General features: G+C 33.3%; 1 pseudogene; it reads left to right on the plus strand.

The window, feature by feature from the left end:
- Window positions 1–2907: 2907 nt before the first annotated feature.
- LOC134374135 (U2 spliceosomal RNA) lies at window positions 2908–3013 on the plus strand (annotated as a pseudogene).
- The last annotated feature ends 4335 nt before the right edge of the window (window positions 3014–7348 follow it).

Raw genomic sequence — 7348 nt, forward strand, 5'->3', positions numbered from 1 at the left:
CTGGTAATGGCTGTAAGGCTGAGGGCTCCATAGAAAGCCAACATTCCTCACACTGTAGTACAGACTTTGGCCCTGATTTGAGCACTTTGCCCCTTATCCCTTGATCAGTACAAGTCACTGAGGGAACAGGAACATGGGGCCTTCTTGGAGTACTGGTGTTAGGTATCCCTGAACTTCAGAGGGACTGTGAAAAGCCCTGAATGGAAAGGGCTGCTGTGATTAACAGGTAATGCTCTAGCTGAAGTAGGAAATAGGAGGAATGGGGTAAAAAAATCAGGGAAGCATGAATTCTAGATTCCCTCTGCCAAAAATTATAAAAACTATTCTCATATATTATGTTATTCAATTATTATTATGGTATGTGCAAAGAGCATGGGTTTTGATTTTTTGCTTAGCTTTGGGATCCTATCAATTGTGACTTTCAGTTTCCTCTTCTGTAATGTTTAGATACATGAAGGTTATTGTTAGGAGTAAACAAAATTTGCAAAACATTATGTTAGCTTTATAAAATAAAACTGCAAAACCCTATAGTAAGGTTAGATATTACCAAACTCCAGTATCCAACTTGGTGGCCATTTCAGAATCAGCTGGGGGTGTTTTATTAAACTATGTGTGCCACACCTGCCTCTTCTCCTTCCCCACTATGACAAGACCCTTTAGTACTTTCTGTTCTTCTCTTCCATCAATACCATTGCTCTAGTGATCCCCTGTTGTCTCCTGTCCCACAGGTTTTTCAGAGTAATAAAAATGGGTAAAAATAACTGCCTTCAGCAGTGAGCACTAGAACACATGGGCCTTAGTTATATCCCTAGTGCTTAAGATAATGCCTAGCTAAGTACATATTTATTGAATGGGTGGTCTGAGTGATAACACAGAGATGCTTACTAGGAAAGTGAAGGTATTCCTATTACTACAGTAGATTTAAAAAAAAAACTTTAAATACATTTTGATTACAGATTTGAAACAGAATTAGAATATGATCATTCTTACCATGATCAAAATATAAACCTTTCATATCAAAATTCAACAAAGTTCTTAATGGTTTTACTGGTCCGTTTCTGTTGACTGTAACAAAATACCTAAAACTAGGTATTTTACAAAGAAATAAAATTCATTTCTTACAGTTTTGGAGGCTGGGAAGTCCAAAGTCCAGGGAACACATCTGGTGAGGGCCTTGTTTGTGGGTGGTGACAGCAATGGATAGTGTCACATGGTTGATGGCTGAGCAGAGAGAGAGCTTCACATGTGCTCTCCTTTTAAAGTCATCAGAACCATGGCAATGACCACCATTAAATCATCAATAGATTAATTTACTCACTAGGGCATGGTCCTCACAATCTAATCACCTCTTCAAGGCCCCACCTTTCAATGACCATAATAGGATTTCCCACCCTGTTAACACTGTCACAGGGGGATTAAGTCTCAGTGAGCTTTGGGGGGACATTCAATCCACAGCAATGGTGAAATATAAAAATTCATTTAAAAAAAGCCATGGATATCAGTTGTCAATTGCTACTACTATTTAGCATGATTTTGAAGGTACTAGCCAATGCAATCAGACAAGAAACTGAAATATAGTCATAAATGTTAGAAAGAAGAAGACAAGCATCGTAAATATTTTTTAATGAATAAGAGGGTTTAGCAAGGTTAGCAGTTTAAAAAATAATGCAAAAATCACTCACTTTCCTATATGCTAAGTACACACAAAAATATTGCAACATATAATAGAAAAAATATCCCATTCAAGAGAATAAATTAAACATAGATTACCTGAGGATAAACATGAAAAGAAATGTCCTGTATGTAAATGAAGAAAACTGTAATATTATTCAGAAGAACATAAAAGAAGACTTGAGTAGAGAAAGCCAAATTTTATTCTTATATACAAAGTCTCATGTAATAAATATGTCCATAATCTCTAAATTAAACTTTATATACAGTGTAATTGTAATTAAATTTCCAATGCTTTTTGTGTGTGTGGGAGACTTAACAGACTGCTTTAAAAAAACTTTTAGAATTGTAAATAGGACTAGTTTGGAAAGTTCTGGACAAAAAAAGTAACGCTTGCCTATCCATGTAATTGTAAGTATTATAAAGTTACAACAATTAAAACAGTGCTACAGGGATACAGGAAGAAGTGTTCATGTCAATGGAAGAGAATAGAGAACAGGTTGAACATCCCTAATCTGAAAATCTGAAATCTCAAAAAAAAAAAAAAAAATCTCTAATGGATCAAATATATAAATTTTGAAAAATGATTATGAAAAAACATAAGTGAATATTTCCACAATTTGCCTAGCTTGAACATTTCATGTAAATGGAATCATAAAGATGTGGCATTTTGTGCTTGGCTCCTTTCACTGAGCATTATATTTTCAGGGTTTAGCTATGTTGTGTCATGTATCAGTACTTTAGTCCTTTTACGGCCAAATAACATTTTCTTGAATGGATATACCACATTTTGTTTATCCATTCATCAGTTGATGGACATTTGCAGTGTTTACACTTTTCAGTTTTTGAGAATCATGCTGCTATGAATGTTTGTATACACATTTTTGCATGGACATGTGTTTTTATTTCTCTTGGAGATATACCTTGGACTGAAATTACTATGATAGCCCTATGTTTAACTTTTTGAGGAACTGACAAACTGTTTTCCACAGCACCTGCACAATTTTATATTCCCACCAGCAATGCACAAGTATGAGGGTTCCAATTTTACCACATCCTCACCAACAGTTGTTATTGTCTGTCTATTTGATTATAGCTATTTTAGTGGGTGTGAAGTGACATCTCATTGTGGTATTGATTTGCTTTTTCTTAATGAGTAAAAATGTTGCACATCTTTTCCTTTGATTATTGACCTATAACTTCTTCTCGAAAATATCTATTTAAATTCTAAGCCCTATCGCTTCTCGGCCTTTTGGCTAAGATCAAGTGTAAATTCTAAGCCCATTTAACAATTGGGTTATTTATCTTTTTATTACCTTTTAATTATTTTTTATTACCCTTAAAAGGTCTTTAGAGATTATGTATTCAAATCCCTCACCAAATATCTGGTTTGCAAATATTTTTTTCTCATTCTGTGGGTTGTGTTTTCACTTTTCCCATGATGTCTTTCAAAGCACATAAAATTTTAATTTTGATGAAGTCTAATTTACCTAGTTTGTATTTTGTTGTTTGCACTTTGGGTGTCATATCTGAGAAACCATTGCCTAATCCAAGATCACAAAATTTTATTCCTATGTTCTCTTCTAAGAGCATTATAGTTTTAGCTCATACATATGGGTCTATGATCCATTGTGGGTTAATTTTTTATATGATGTAAGGAAAGGGTCCAAATCTGTTCTTTTGCATGTGAAAGGACCAGTATCCTTAATATGTTTAGTGCACTTCAATAAGAAAATATACCAGTATGCCAATGATAAAAAGGACAAATGATATTGAACAGGTAATATCGAGGGGGTATGCCCACAATAAGGTTTGGTGAGAGGACACAGCTCTCCCTTTCCTTCCTCACTCCTCATGGTGGTGTGTCACAATGTCACTGTTAAATTCAGTATTGCATCTGAAGAACCAGGTGAGAGGATACCAGAGCTAGGTTTCCTGTGTTTCATACTATTAGCCAGGCAAGGGGACATACTATCACTCAAGCATCTTCTCTAATATCATGTAACACATTTTTTGTTGTGCTATGTTACATATTTCTACTTTCACCATTTTCTGAAACAAAGGTTTAAATTTTTTAAAATTTTAACTTTTATTTATTTATTCAAATTGACAAATAAAAATTGTATATATTTATTGTGTATAACATTTTGTTCTGAAATATGTATACATGTAGAATGGCTAAATTGAGCTAATTAACATATGAATTACCTCATATACTTACTATTATTATTATTATTTTGGGGGGGTGGGATTACTTAATATCAATTGTCTAAACAATTTTCAAGAATACAATATATTGTTATTAATTATGGTCATCATGTTGTATAATAGATCTCTTGAACTAATTCCTTCTATCTAATTGAAATTTTGTATACTTTGACCAACATATCCCCAACCTTCCTCCCCCCATGTCCCTGGTAACTACCATTCTACTTTCTAGTTCTATAAGTTTAATTTTTTTAGATTCCACATATAAGTGAGATATTTGGCCTATTTTTTAACTGGGTTGTTTGTTTTCTTATTACTGAGTTAAGAGTTCTTATATTTTCAATAAATGTCCTTTATCAGATATTTCTTTTGCAAATATTTTCTTCCAGTCCTTGACTTATTTTTTCATTCTCTTGACAGTATCTTTCACAGAGCAGACATTTTTAATTTTAATGAAGTCCAGTTTATCAATTCTTACTTTCGTGGATTGTGCCTGTGGTGTTTTATCTAAAAAGTCACTGCCAAACACAATATTATCTAGTTTTTCTCCTATGTTGTCTCCTAGGAGTTCTATAGTTTTGCATTTTATATTTAGGTCTGTGATTCATTTTGAGAAAATTTTTGTGAAGGGTATAAGATCTGTATCTAGAGTCATTTCTTTCTTTCCTTTTTTTCCTGTATGTGTCTATCCAGTTGTTTCAGAATCATTTATTGAAAAGACTATCTTTTCTCCATTGTATTACCTTTGCTCCTTTGTCAAAGATAAGTTGGCTATATTTATGGATCTATTTCTGGGCTCTCTATTCTGTTACACTGGTCTATTTGTCTATTCTTTTACCAGTACTACAGTGTTTTGATTACTGCAGCTTTATAGTAAGTGTTAATGTCAGGTAATGTCAGTTTTCCAACTTTATTCTTCTCCTTCAATAGAGTTGGCTATTCTGAGTCTTTTGTCTTTCCATATAAACTTCAGAATCAGTTTGTTGATATCCACAAGATTGCTTGCTGGGATTTTGATTGAGATTGCATTGAATCTATATGTCAAGTTAGCAAGAATTGACATCTGGAGAATATTGAGCACTCGTATCCATGAATATAGAATATCCTTTCATTTACTTGGTTCTTTTTTGTTTTCTTTTATAAGAATTTTGTAGTTTTCCTCAGCAGATCTTTTGAATATGTTATGTTTATACCTTAGTATTTCATTTTGTGGAGTACTAATGTAAATGGTATTGTGTTTTTAATTTTGAATTCTACTTGTCCATTGCTGGTATATAGGAAAGCAATTTCCTTTTGTATATATTAACCTTTTATCCTGCAATCTTGCTATATAATAATAACTATTATTAGTTCTAGGAATTTTTTTATTGATTCTTTAAGATTTTCTGAATAGACAATAATGTCACCTGTGAACAAAGGCAGTTTTATTTCCTTTTCTTGTCTTATTGCATTAGCTAGGACTTTCAGTACATGACAAAAAGCAGTAGTGAGAGGAGACATCCTTGCCTTGTTCTTGATCTTCGTGGGGAAAATAAGATATCCTGAATTGAGTTTTCTTGCTTTTCCTTTGTTTTCTTTTCTCTGACAAATATTTTCTCTTCCTTGCAACTGAATTGATGCTAGATGCAAGAGACAATTTAAAGTATATAACATAGAGGAATGATACTATCCTCTGTTTGTTATTGGTAGCTTATGCTACCAGGGTTCAGTTTGCTGATCTGTTAAAAAAGAGTGCCAAATGTCTAAGGTTTTTAGAGGTGATGGGAAGTAGTGGAAAGAGCACTGCAGAGAGACAAATAAAACCAGTTTCATATCTCAACTCCATTTCTTAATAGCTAGTTGACCTTGAAAAAGTTATTTAATTTGATGGGCTTTCCTCATATATAAAATAGGGATAATATCAATCTTCATAGGATTGATAAAGATTTAAATGAGATGGCATGGGCAATATACTTAGAACAGTGCCTGACACATAACAAGTTTTAATAAATATTAGTTTTGTTGCTCTTATACCTAAGTCCTATGATTATATGAAGGTTAGTATAATTGGCAAAATAAAGGTGCTCATTGAACAATGTTAAATAAATGGAGAAGTAAAATAAAGGCCTTTGAAAGGCTGGCATAGACTTATCCTACTTATCTTCACTGGACTGGGTACAGAACAGGTGCCCAATAAATTGTACAGATAATTAGGATAGAAAAGCAATTTAGGGATTACACTTTTTCATATTCTCCCTCTTTTATAATCATAGTTACTTCCCATGTGCCTGCCTTTGCTCTCACAGAGATTTTAAATTTAAGTTTACTGAATTATACAATGGAGAATGTTATAGCTATTACTTGGGGTGGTGGTGGTAGGTTATGACAATGGTTGAAAAACCATGCCATCTAGGGACCTAGTTTGTCCCTAGTTTATGGGATGCAAGTAAGTCTAGTTTATTGTGCCAACTCTGATAGTGACTGTATAGAATGCTGCATTCACACAGATTCTGTAGCTGCAGCAGAATTCATGGGTAAAGAGTATTATGATTAATTAGTTATACTTACCCTGGGTACAGCAAGAGGGACTAGTTACCTGTGTGTCATGTATTTCTCTTTCATGTATGTGAATTAGCTACACCAGAGAAAAAATAAAGAAAGGGAAAAAGTAACAGGCTACTTCCAGACAGGGAGAGATAATCAAATTTATAAGTGTTTCTCATTTAGTAGATTCATATTTTTAGGTCCCATCTATATCAAAAATAATTTTATTTCCCTCTTGAGAAGTTTTTCCTGGTAGAAAAGATTTTAGTAGCCATGCCTTGAAGAAGCCTTAAGAGAGTTTTATTTTAATTGCTAGAAGTTTTGCAGTAGCAGCAAAAAACATTTATATAATTTTGTTATTGCCAGTAGAAAGTTTGACCATTTTGTCTGTTAAATAATACCTAAGGTTACACTGATCTTCTTTTTCTCATTTTCTTAAATATAGTTACTTAATTATACTTAATTGGTTACTTAAATATAGTGGCAGAACATCTGACATAGTTTGCATTTCACTGTTTTTTGACTATTCCTCACTTCACCATGAGCACTATTCAAATGTAAAATTTTGTGGATTATGCAAAAACACATACAATCCCAAAGAAATCTCACTAAACCCATATTTTAATAATGGGAAATAGTCACTTTGAAGAGAATTGAAAAAGTGAATAATCCTACAAGCATATGTTAAAGATCAAGTGATTTCTGATAGAGTAGACTCAAAGTTGAATGGATTCTAAAGACTATCTATGGCCAAGTCTTCTATTTCACTGATGGGAAAATTGAGACCCAAAGAAGTTAACACTCTTTTGTCCTTAGTGAGTTAGATAAGCACCAATGGAATGGAATGCAAGTCTCTTGACACTCACAGTATTTTGTATGAAAGGTTACTGACCCTACAAAGAGCTGTGTCAGAAATGAGATGATGCTGTATGTGCTGAGGATACCA

Source organism: Cynocephalus volans, chromosome 3, assembly GCF_027409185.1.
Source record: "Cynocephalus volans isolate mCynVol1 chromosome 3, mCynVol1.pri, whole genome shotgun sequence".
In the NCBI taxonomy this organism is placed as follows: domain Eukaryota; kingdom Metazoa; phylum Chordata; class Mammalia; order Dermoptera; family Cynocephalidae; genus Cynocephalus; species Cynocephalus volans.